Source organism: Adiantum capillus-veneris, chromosome 1, assembly GCF_014529385.1.
Source record: "Adiantum capillus-veneris isolate H3 chromosome 1, ASM1452938v2, whole genome shotgun sequence".
In the NCBI taxonomy this organism is placed as follows: domain Eukaryota; kingdom Viridiplantae; phylum Streptophyta; class Polypodiopsida; order Polypodiales; family Pteridaceae; genus Adiantum; species Adiantum capillus-veneris.
In genome coordinates, this window is record NC_140931.1 from 127,563,383 (window position 1) to 127,577,042 (window position 13,660).

At 40.5% G+C, this 13,660-nt stretch overlaps 1 pseudogene; it reads right to left on the bottom strand.

Moving 5' to 3' along the window:
* Window positions 1–3,293: 3,293 nt before the first annotated feature.
* LOC147465532 (uncharacterized) lies at window positions 3,294–3,813 on the bottom strand (annotated as a pseudogene).
* Between the last annotated feature and the right edge of the window lie 9,847 nt (window positions 3,814–13,660).

The window sequence follows — 13,660 nt, forward strand, 5'->3', positions numbered from 1 at the left end:
AATGGAGAAACTCTTTTCAATATTATTTTACTGTGCAATAGTTCAGTAGTTTTTGCTTGTCCTTTATGATGTCTTTATTTGATACCATTTATATGTCACAGGGCAAGAAAAATCCGAGATTGAGAAGCACCTGGCTAGCTATCTTAAACGCTTAACAAAAATTGTTGAGTACTTTATTTATTTTCATCTCTGAGGGGAAGTTAGTTTTGCTAAGTTGTATGCACTGCCACACCCAATATGCGTGCCAAAGCCGTTGCCAGACGAGGGACGCGCTTTGGTTCTTGATTTAAATGGCCTGCTTGTTCAAGTTGTAGAGCCAATTCACGATGAAATTCCCCCTAAACATGCAAGGGAAATGATAAAGTACAAGTTGCAAGGTAGGAGGTATGTATTTTGTCGTAGAGACAGCCACAAATTTTTGGATTGGTGCCTCCGATTTTTCCATGTGTATATATGGAGCACTAGCATGGCACCTAAAGTGAATGCAATATTAGAAACAATATTCAAAGAGCAGCGGGCTAGCTAAGAGGTGTCTTTTTCACATAATCATTGTAGTGGTGGCCAACCTTGGCAGATATATAGGATTTGAGATTGTTTTGGAAGAACTGCAAGTTTGGGCCCCAAAACCGTCTAATTATTGGCGATAGTATGTACAAAGTGTGCCAGAACCCTGAAGGAAGTTGGCTTGTTACTCCTAAGATAAAGGACTAGACCAAAGAACAACGGAAAAAGTTCCTGATAGACACTTTGAGCAGCTGGTTGTTCCTATGGCTGCAATCAGAGGATCGTGCAGCGCATACAGTTGAAAATGCGTTTGGTACTACCCCAGATTTGTTTTCACAAGAAGTGAGAAGGAAGCTAGCATAAAAAATGCATTGGCAGGCCCAACGTAAGGAAGTCTTGCGTAGGAGACAAAGGGAGGCTGATAAAGAAGCGAAAAGACATGAAAGAGAGAAGCTACACAGGGAACAATTACAGAAGCAACAATAAGAAGAAGAAGAAAGAGAGTTGCAAGAACCAAAAGCTCAGCAAGAAGACTAATGAGAGCAAGACCCAAAAGCTCAGTAAACAAAGAAGCAAACGGACAATGGGAAAAAGCGAGTGTACAAGCGCTCTAAACCACGATCTTATCCAAAGTAGGAGGCTCTCTGTAGTTTGGTAACATTATGAGAGAAATTTGTAAATTGCCTTTCCAATGTTTGTAACTATTCCGACATCCACTTTAGATAGTAATGATTAGATCCTGTACTATTCTTTTTTTAAGACAATACTTGTGTAATGTTGGCATTCTTTTTTGTCTTGTAGACATTGAATTTGTATACATTCTCGTTGGAAATTAGCAAAGGTATGCTAATTAGCATAACTAGCAAAAACAGTATGCTAATTAGCATACCCACAATAGCTAATTAGAATACATTTTAATTAGCATACTTGACATTTTTGTTTGTGCTAACTTCCACTCACAGCATACCATAGTATGCTAATTAGCATATACAATATATAGGAAGCTGCCATGTTTTCTGCTTGAAACCAGCAATGGTATGCTAATTAGCATACTATCTATGCCAAGTGGCATAAAGAGTATGCTAATTAGCATACATGGTATGCTAGTTAGCATTCCTTCAATTAGCATACTGTGGATTTTGTTTTTGCTAACTTCCACTCACAGCATAGTATGCTAATTAGCATACACAGTATATAGAAAGTTGCCATCCCTTCTTGAAACCAACATACAGTATGCCAATTAGCATACATGGTATACTTATTAGCATACACAATATACAGAGAGATGTTATCTCTTCTCCTTAAAACCAACAAAGGTATGCCAATTAGCATACGGTCTATGCCTACTGGCATAGCTAATTAGCATACCTTCAATCAACATAATGTACATTTTTGTTTGTGTTAACTTCCACTCAGTATAGTATGCTAATTAGCATACATAGTATACAGAAATCTGCCATCCCTTCTCCTTGAAACCAGCAAAACTATGCTAATTAGCATACTATTTATGCCAGTTAACTATGCTAATTAGCATACTATTTATGCCAGTTAACTATGCTAATTAGCATACTCACAGAATGCCAACTGGCATAAAAAGTATGCTAATTAGCATACACAGGATGCAGAGAACTGTCATCTCTTCTCCTTGAAACTAGCAAAGATATGCTTATTAGCAGATTTTTTATGCCAACTGGCAAAAAAATATGCGAATTAGCATACATAGTATGCTAATTAGCATACTGTGCATTTTTGTTTGTGCTAACTTTCACTCATAGTATAGTATGTTAATTAGAACACACAATATAAAGAAAGTTGTCATCTCTTCTCCTTAAAACCAGCAAAGTTATGATAATTAGGATACTCTTATGCCAACTGGCATAAACGTTATGCTAATTAGAATACACAGTGAACTGAAAGCTGCCATCTCTTCTCCTTGAAACCAACAAAGGTATGCTAATTAGCATACACATTATAAAGAAAGTTGCCATCTCTTCTCCCCTAAACCAGCAAGGATATGCTAATTTTATGCCACTTGTCATAAACAATATGCTAATTAGCATTCCACTCAGAACAGAGTATACTAATCAGCATACATAGTATACAGAAAGCTGCCATCTCTTCTCCTTGAAAACCAGCAAAGTTATGCTAATTAGCATACTGTATATGCTAACTAGTATATATAAGTTTATGCTAATCAGCATAAACAGTATGCTAATTAGCATTAGCATACAAAATATACAAGAATATGCCATCTCTTCTCCTTGAAACCCAGCAAAAGGTATGCTAATTAGCACGTTGTTTATGCTAACTAGCATAAATAGTATGCTAAGTAGCCATTTATGTACCCACAGAACACAATTAGCAAACCTTCTTATCATCATATTGTGGAAGCCACTGGTCTTCTTTGTACACATCTTTCCAAACCTTGATGCCTTTCTTATAAGCTCGGTGTGCCTTCTTTTACAGTTTCCATTTATATTTGTGGGATACCTAGCCAAACAATATGGGGTCCTGCTGTAAAAAGCGTAAATTGCAAGACACCAAAGGAGGCGGACTTTTAGCTTGTTTGATCACCTCTCTAGAGTTCTACATTTTCTTGATGAGCTTAGATCCTCTAGGTTTAAATGAGACAGGTTGTACAAATGATCTCTCTTAAACTGAGACCTCTCTGTGATAGACACCAAAGCCATGTATACACAAAGCACACAAGAGACAGAAGATACCCAAGTTTTTGATAAAACTGCATTATCTCCGAGCAAGAAGTATATTGAAGATGCAGTGATTACAACTTAAAAGATGAAGGGCATGCTATTATAGATTGCTTCATAGATTTCTCGATTGATTGTGTACACCTGTTGTCTCCTTGGGATGTGCTCCATGGGTATTTTGATACATCATACCAGATGTGAAAGTATGTGGACGATGGGTTGTTTGTGGTCTAGCTTGAAGGTGTATGCATCCAATTGCTCGTAATACAAACCTTGCACAACATATGAGCCTCTATCAATTGCATTGCCCCACTCATCGAGGTACCCCTTCTCCACCTTCTCCTTTGTTGCAACACACTTGACTAGGTAGAAATCCACATCCTCGACGTTGGTCGAAGCATCTAGATTTACAGTGGTCACCACCACATAGAGCGCTACTCAACACATCATGATGACCTGTGTACGTGAAGTCATCGTAGGCGGCTGCTTCATCTGTTGGCTTAGAATCTGCCACAGCCTCATCAGGTAATGGTAGTAGAGTATGATAATCCCAAGGCTACACGTGAGCTTTATTGATGCAACAATTCCATCTTCTGTGCATGCATGCATCACAGAAGCATGCCAAGGCTCTTGTTGCAAGGGCAGTTGGATCCCCAGGTTGTGACCACGAAAAGCATGCAGAGAGCAAGTTTTTGCCACAGTGGCACAATTCCACCACCTCCCTGTTCACTTCCCCCTCTTAAACCTCCCGAACTCACTAGCACATTCCCTTTCTTTTGAAGGATAGTGTGAAGTTGCTCCCTGCGCAATAAGCAACCACATCAGCTGCACACTGCAAAATAGCTCCATTAGGTTTTAGCTATTCATGGGTCAAGGTTCTTTTCACAACTGCTCCTGCACCATCATTCTCTCCCTTGACGTGCCTTGATCCAAAGAAGAACCAGCTCATCCCCATCTCTGTGAGTCCACCATATCTTGCAACGAAGTAAAAAGGCCTGGATCCCTTCAACTACGAGGCCGCACCATTAGACCACACCCAATGTTGCTTAGGAGTGACACCCTCTTGTTGTAACCAATCATGTTGTAGCATGAAGCAGTGTCGCATGAACAACGTGTCATGCACCTTGTCATCTGATATGAAGAAGTCCTCCCCTGCCCTGTGCTAGTATGTTATGTGTACAAAAATGGTTACTTGACTAGAGTGCCAATGCATAGACTGAATCTCATTTTGTTCCTTGAAGGCGTAATTCTCTACAAAATCAACAACTCACACGAAGACATCGTCCGAAAACTGAAGAAGGAAATCCTTGAATTTATGTTAATTAGCATACATATTGTGTTAACCAACTATTTAGAACCCAAGGCATGCTAACTAGCATACTCCATATGCTAACTAGAATAGTCAACATACTAATTAGTACAGTCCATATGCTAGCTAGCAAGAACTACATATCAGTATGCTATTGTTCAACATATACAAGTTACTATGCACTAGAGATGCGATGCATAAAATGCATAAGTTATGGTACAAGTATTTGATTGATCACCTGAGGCTCGTCTAGGAGGTGCACAGGGTGTTCTATGTAGCTTTTCCTCCCCATCCTCTTTCGACAAACATCCTTCTTGTTCAGTGAAACACGAGTCTCCACTTTCCAAAATGTGTAGACCAATTCCGTAATTTCATTTGTGATAGGGCTATGACGGTGTTGCTTGTGACAGGCAACCAATGAAAACAATCGACCATCAACATCAGGCTTCGCTTGCCATGATCTCGCCTTGTGCAAGGTGCGATGATTGACATTTAGGACCCTGGCAATTTTTTCAATAGGCATGTTTTCCTTTGAATTCAACATCATCTGCATTGCATTCTTCAAAAGCAGCTCCTCATTGGAACCTGGCTGCTTGATGGTAGCCAGTGTGCTACGGACATTGGAGACAATTGCAGCTGTACAGCAGCCTCCTCCTGGATCGCTCGAACATGCAGATGTTGAGCAACAAGATTCCAGATTTTCCACTTTGCTTCTGTACTAAAACCTTCAGTCCTACTCTTGAAAGCTCTCACAATCTCAGAGGAGATTTTCTTTTTCTCCTCATCGTTGAGAGCATGATGTTGTCGCTCAGATTTCATTTGTTTCTGCTCCCGTTGTTTCCTCTTTCTTACTCTCTCATATTCCCTGATTACAGAAAGAGCTGGATCTTGGGAGTTGTAATTCATTGCCTATAGTGGCTCTCTTCTGCTTTTTCCTGAGAAGTGTACACGTGCATAATATGTTACTTACTTAAAATCACTTGAATGTATAGCTGTCAACACTTGATGCTGTAATACACACATACTATGAAAAAATGCCCTTACAAAACTATAGATGTGACCAACAAAACCAATGACTTCATTTGGAGTGGGTGGGCTACACATAAGATTTTCTTGCCATCACATTACAGTACGGCTCCATTTCCAGCATTGGAGCTAGTGGCAATAATGTTGGCTGCTGGTTCTCCATATCTGTAGGTCTGTGTCGAAACGGGAGAAAGAGCTCATCTTTGACAACTCATCTCTGAGGCAGGATGCCCGATGCAAGGAAGGAACGAACGAGAGAGAGAGAGAGAGAGAGAGAGAGAGAGAGAGAGAGAGAGAGAGAGAGAGAGAGAGAGAGAGAGAGAGAGAGAGAGACTCCCCACGTCGTCTTCAGTTTTGAAAACAAAAGCACATGAGAAGGACAAATAATTTTTTTATGGAACATTTGAAATTCAAAGGACTTGGCCATCCGTTTTTAGTACATGCTAACAAGCACAAGTAACTAGCATTGTCCGGGACAACATATTCAATGACACGTTAACATGCTTCTACCCAAACAACCTCTAGTAACTTTTGTGTAGTCACCATATAAATAGACATTGGCGTTATTATTTTGATTGTGCTCATCATCACAACCTTCATGTATGTATTCATGTTCAAGTACAATATGGTCATATTCATTTGCTCCTGAATATAACACATGGCCTACACCAACTTCTCTTCTTCGCATAGGGTTTTCATGACATAGATTTTCATGGAAAATATTAGTGTCATTCCTCTCCACAACGTTTGATATACCTTGCAAAGGATGTTGTACTTGATTTCTTCTAGCCTTTTGTCTATCTCTACGTGTTGCAACACATAACCTAGCCCTCTTTGCATGCTCAAGTAACAATAGCCGTGGTCCCCCCACCATCTAAAAGTCAAAGATATAAAGGTTTTTATCAAAAGTAATCATCAACAAAAACTCAATCAATAGTTGATCGTACTTACAAAAGTCACCAACTTTCAACACATCACAACACTATAAAACAATGACAAATATTATTGAACTAGAAACAACACAAAGAGGTACATAATGTGTGCACATATTCACATTTCATGATGCATTTCCATGCTATTAGCACCTGATTGATGGTGTATAATAATGGCATTCAACTTATTTGGCATTTCCCTAACCTCATTGAGGCTATTGCTTTGTAGCTTGGCCATTATAGTCAGTTTATTTATTACACTTTTTTTTCCCCAAAACTCACAATTGTGAGTGAATCACATTAATCAACCCAAAAAATTACAATGTCTTGTCATGCTCGTGTTGAGCCATGACATCATCCAGGGAGCATAATTACATCGGCAGCGATCCCAACCAACTCGCCTCCTTATCCTTGATACAAAAGGTCCATTATCATGTTCTTCTGAGATCTTTTAAATACCGATAGCCAGGATTTTTCCCCATCCTAAGCATACCCTCTGCTGACAACAAGGCAGAAGTAGTCCTAGACCAATCCTCCGAGTGTTGCTTGCGCCCGAGCGTCCAAATTAGCACTTTGCTTTCTTGTATAATTTCTGCAAAGCTTGCCACCTCAAGACCTCCTTCAAGACCTCCTTCAAACACACGGCGGTTCCTTGTCTACCATACATTATGCAAGAATAAGTACCTGACGATTTGAGTGCTGATGAGGATGGCAGGACCACCTAAATTATTCCCTCCAAGGAATATATTGGATTTCACATCCTTTTTTCCATGAAGACCTTCAAGGAGCTTTAACATCATCTCAGTTTTCTCTCTATGTGAGAAATCCTTCCTTGCAAATTCTCTTGATTACTATCACTTCAAGGAATTTGCCCTTGCAAGCTGATGTTATTGCTCATATTATCAGCTTTAAGTCCTCGAACCTCATCTTCAACTTCTCCGTAGAATAAATATGCTTACTTCAATGCGGCTATATGATGCTTGTAATTCGTGTAGCGACTCCAACATCTCCTTAGACACATGGTTGGATTCCATTCAACAACATGAAGCTTGTATTTCATTCAAATTATCCACAATATGCTTCTTTGATAGACTCAAAAATATTTGTGCAAGCCATTTTGCACCGTTAACACTATCAACTTTTGTCTCCTCTGTATCTGAATTGTGGGATTGGAGTTAAGAGTGTAGCTTCCTCAAGGTTAATTCCTTCATGTCTCATCATATCTGACACCATCAACCTCAAATTGAATGAAGAGTTAAGTGGCTCCATTGTAAACTGCAATAACATATAACATAGGTTTGAATTATTGCATAAATAATGTGCCTTTTTTTAGAGGACACATCATTCAAAGTGTTTAGATTAGACACAATACTCAGGCGTTAAAAGAAGATCGTAACTCATATGGTAGATATCATAGACTATTTTTGGTTTGTCTCTCTACCTTTCTTACCCACTTGATGCAAAATTTAAATGAGATTTTTTTCCAAAAACCAAAATCCAAACGTGAATTTTCTTTAGTTAGAAACCCCAAGGATGCTATGGTAGAGGAGCCAGTAGGGGGACGGGTAACTTGGGGAGCTTCAATATCTTTCCTCCGAGCTCGACTTCTTACGCTTAGCTGCTCATTTTAATCGCCTTCTCACAACCTTTCAGGAGAATTAATTTGGGGCTGGTTGGATTAAAGAGCCGATGGTTGCGGCACCATTTTCGGAATCACGTGTATAAAAAATTGGCATGAATAAGAAGATCAACAAAGACCAAAAGAGGTAAAATGTGACCACGGAGGCTGTGAGGTCCCCACCCCGTCGTCTCAAATGACGGATCCGATGGTAAACCTGGTGGCCACTAGATCTACAGCGGAAGCAAACAAAGTGGTTTATGGTTCATCTAGCGGACGATCTCTCATCACAAAGTGAGTCGAGTTCGAGCCTACTAGCATCGAGATCTAGTTCCACCCCGCAGGAGAAGCGTGATTAACTTATCTAGCGATCCTAAGACCCACCTTCCAAGAGGAGAGAAGTCCCTAGTGCCTTTTTCCCCATGTTTCAGAGGCACGTACACTTCAGGCTTCGCCGCTCTTGGGGCAATGAGTAATACTATGGGGACGGAGAGTTCCCGACCAATCAGGACCACCCTCTCATAGGCATTGGCAACCCGATCCAAGCCCCCACTTTCCACCCCATACTCAAACTTCCTTTGTTACCTAATTACTACCACAATGATTGTTCAACATATAAGTTCTTTGTTTATTTTTCCGATTCCCAAGTTCTTTAATACAGCCCTTCAACCAGTATTGCAAAGCGGCACCAAGACAGTAATTCTAGTAAAAACACATTCATTTAAAGTTCCAATGCTCTGAAGGCACGACATCCCCCAGCGAGTGTGTACTCCACCCGTTGTCGCCTAGTTGCCCATACAACTAGGTTGTCCACCGCTTAACCAGCAGTCATGGACTTCCACCACTTAACCAACAGTTGTGGATATCCACCGCTTAACCAGCAGCCGTGGATTCAAGAGCCCTTAACCAAGAACTCTAGCTCCTGCGAATAACTTCACGAGCTACCCCTTGTGATCAAGAGGCGTTTCGGACTATATCAACATTGGAATTGAAAATGAAATAGCTGAGCTAAATTTTCCCTAGCAACCAATCTTTCCTACTTCAGACAGTATATTTCGAAAGCATTCTTTCCTACTTGAATATAAAATACAATTAATTTAAATACCGTGCTTTCCGTTGATTTCCAACATGTTGGGAAATGTGTTTTTCATCCTACCTTATCGAATGCAATGCTGCTTTAACAAACTTGAATTAAAACTTGACCTACCTCCACAATTTCCTCGTCATTGCTCCGTGAGATGGCCAGTACTTGGTCGACCATGGGAGCTTTTTCCTTTCCATTACTTTTGCTTGTCCCCGCCTCGCGGTCGTGGGAACCACCGACACGAGTTCTCTTTACCGGGGCCATTTTATACTCACTACTTAATTGACAACTTGGAAAAAGAGAGCTAACATTCGAGACTAACATACAACCATAATGACGGATTAGTTTCAATAAGAAAATCCCCTTATACGAGAGATTTGATTACTTCAAGACATAGAGATTTTTGATACCACCTTACTTATTGTATGGGAATTGGCCCTAGGTTAATTATTTGGCCTAGATAGTTAAGAATTTCAAGTTTCTTCTCAATGTATTTATTAGAGATGAATTCGGCATGCTTAATCACTTCCTAATGCAAGTAGAGGTTTGCAGATTTACCGTATGCATAGGTGAGAGGGTTTCTCCATTCCTAGAGATTAATGATGGATTAATTTCACTAATTATATCCTAATCTATGAGTTAATTGATTCTAATTTAGTTGTTTAAACATTGTGTGGCAATAGAAAGCAGTTGACCATCTCTACCTCAATGCCGACTTGTTCTTAATTACAATGGTGACTAGCGGTTGATTCCTTAATCATGCATTAATCTATGATTAAGAGAGACTAACTTCTTGCATAATTAGATTAAGATTTATGCAATAGATCAATGATACGGAGAATTAGAGAGTATCCATTGAGTATTTTAGCTAGGGTTATGCACAATAGATGCGGGATTAAGAGAATATTGGAGAGAATTGCAACAAGCATGAATTAAATTGGATATTACCGAGATTAGGCTGAATTCCTCTTGAAATTCTGATGCAATGGACTCCTCGAGACAAGAAACGGACAACACTTTCCTCCTTAGCTCTTCTTCCAAAGCTCTGTCTACCGGCAGCACCTCCCCAAGGTATGTGTGTGGGTAGGAGTGTGTGTGTGTACTTAGTGTGTGTGTGAGCATATATGTGTGCTTGTGTGTGTGTGAGCATTCTCTTATATAGGCTCACAAGCTAAAAAATTCAAATTTGCCTGCTATATGCATCTAGAGGAGTACTCACTTCATGCATGGCATCTCTAGTTGCATACTTACCAAGTGTCCCAACCTGCTCAAGAGCTCACTTAGTCTCTCTCTCTCCATTGCATGGAAAGTATCCCACAAGCCCTGTGAGTGTGTGAAGGCACCCTCTTACTGCCAAACTCAGTCTGCAATGGCTTGGAGCCAGTTCCCACACAGCCCCCGAGTCCCGGTGCCTCCCCGCACAACTTTAGGAAAATTTAATTTTAACCTAAGACGGGCAATACGAATCAGAATTTAATGCCGTAACTTGCTATACTAAGCTCTAACTAAGGTGTATTAACCTGGGTACCTGCCATATTTAGCAGTCCCCGACGTTCGAAAATGCCTTTTTTTCAAATATGGGGTATGGGTGCAGTTTTTCGAGAAGGTCAAAACTGACGGGTCCGGTGACCAAAAACTTACTATTTTTGGAAAATTTCCACAAAAATTATTTTAATTTAATTTTGGAAGCTTTATGACATTCTAAACATCATGACATCGACAGATTTTGGAAAACTGCTACAAATAGTAACTTTTTCCATTACGATTGTTTCATGGTATAATGGTGTTCTTTTAGCTCGGGGTCGGAGACCTTACATCCTCCCCAACGTGAAAAATTTGAGATGTCCTCATCTCAAGAATACATCTGGATAAACTCTATGCTAACTACTTAGGTACATATATCCTTTGTCTAAAGTAAAGACATCCTTTGATAATAGAATAGTCTTTAGCTTTATGCGTCTTATTCTGTTGAACTTTGATGAGATCCTGGTGCTTGAATTATTGCTCACTAAGATTATCAATTGCAGCATACAGAGCTACTCTCTCATCAGCTTCGTCACCCACAGTTAGTTGTCTCACTCCGGCATTGGCGAAAGCTCAGCTTCCTTGTCCTATGTTTCCTCTTCCTCGGCCTCCTCTTCCGTTTGGTTGACCTCGCCCGTTGACGTTCAGAGGTACATTATTAGCACCGGATGTTTGGGAAATCCTTTTTGGACATCGGCTTTTGTAATGTCCATCCTCTTGGCACTCAAAGCATCTTATATTGGGAAACTCGGTAGCTACCATAGTAGCTACTACCGGACGATGGTCGTATGCATGGTTGATTGGTATGTTACTCCAATTGTCTGGCCTGGCCCTCTTTCACAAATAGTATTGACTATCTTGGGTAGTCCTATGAATCTCTTTAGCTAACAGTTTGGCCCTTAGCAAGGCATCTTGCAGAATTGCTGGCCTGAGAGCTTCTAGTCGGTTGTTCAAGGGGTCGATGAGTCCTTAGAAGAACCCTGCTACTTGCTGTTCCAATGTCATCCTAGGAGCATATCTCCGAAGTGTGACGAACTTCGAGTAGTATTCTTCGACGGAAGAAGTCAACTGTCGAAGTGAGAAAAACTCATTCATCTTCAAGGCTTTGTGAGCGGGTGGTAAGTATCGCTCCATCATAGCAGCCTTGATGTCTTCCCATGACTGGGAAGATCCCTTGATATCCAAGTCCCTGCAATGTTTCTTCCACCATATCTTGGCATCGCCAGACAAGCGGAACATCTCAAGCATGGTTTGATTCACAGTTTGGGTTCCCGCAACTTCGAAATAGTTGTCCATAGCCTCCATCCATACTTTCGCATCTCATTCCACATTTTCCCCCTCGCCCTTAAAGAGTGGAGGTTGGGCTTGCTTAAGAACGAGCTTCTTTTCCTGCGCCGTCGAGTGGAGAGCAGCAGGTGGTGCCTACATGGGTTACACGAGATTCTTGATACAATTACTTGAATTTCAAATAGACACGAGACTTAAATAAAATTCAAGATTCCACTCTATCAAGAGACAGAGACTCAGAGATAAAATTTCCTTATCCTAGTCCAGTTCCATAGTTTATTTATGCCAAGTATTTACAAATCTAGCTTGGTTCAATAGTTAAAGGATTCTAACTGGTTGTTCAGGAGCACAATAGTACAACTGATAAGTGTTTGAAGACAAATGCTTATAGTCTACTATCTCATCAGAGTAGTATTTCTTGTACACATTGCTAATAGGCTCAAATATTACAAGATTCTCGTTTGGAGGAAACACATCCAGAATGGCATCAGGCTTAATTCTATCACTAGGGATCACATTCTTTGCTTAATCGAAGACCCATCGGTTCAAGGTTGTCTCCAGACCATCTACAGTGATCTTAACTTCTCCAAAAGTTCCAAGGAAGTAGAAAACTAGGATAACCCGCAATTCATGCGTCCAACGAAGCTTCTTCAAGTCAGTGTGGACAAATACTCAAATTTTGTAGCATTCATGTAGAAGATACCACCATTACTATTCCATGTAATCTCCCAACTTTAATGTATTCCTATTGATGGAGGAGCAAAGGCCTTCATCAAAATTTTCATCATGCTTCGGAGGAAATTGTAATTTGGAGAACGACAGGCCTCCATATACATTATCTCAAATGTTCTAAACTTGCAGTAAGCAATCTTGGCATCTTCCTGAAACATCAATGCTCAGTCCTTGAGTACGTCTACCCTGCTAACCTTTATTATTTTAAAAGTTTCAAACAGCATCATTTTCCAGGTCGTAAACCTAGGCTCTAATACCAGGTGTGTGGTCCCCACCCCGTCGTCTCAAACGATGGATCTGATGGTAAACCTGGTGGCCACTAGATCTACAGCGGAAGCAAACAAAGTGGTTTATGGTTCATCTAGCGGACGATCTCTCATCACAAAGTGAGTCGCGTTCGAGCCTACTAGCATCAAGATCTAGTTCCACCCTGCAGGGGAAGCATGATTAACTTATCTAGCGATCCTAAGACCCACCTTCCAAGAGGAGAGAAGTCCCGAGTGCCTTTTTCCCCATGTTTCAGAGGCACATACACTTCAAGCTTCGCCGCTCTTGGGGAAATGAGTAATACTAGCGTCGATTTATAACACTATGGAGACGGAGAGTTCCCAACCAATCGGGACCACCCTTCTCATAGGCATTGGCAACCCGAGCCAAGCCCCCACTTTCCACCCCATACTCACACTTCCTTTGTTACCTAATTACTACCACAATGATTGTTCAACATATAAATTCTTTATTTATTTTTTCGATTCAGAAGTTCTTTAATACAGCCCTTCAGCCAGTATTGCAAAGCGGAACCAAGACAGTAATTCTAGTAAAAATTCACTCAAAAACTCATTCATTTAAAGTTCCAATGCTCTGGAGGCACGAAATCCCCCAGCGAGTGTTTACTCCACCCGTTGTCCCCTAGTTGCCCACACAACTAAGTTGTCC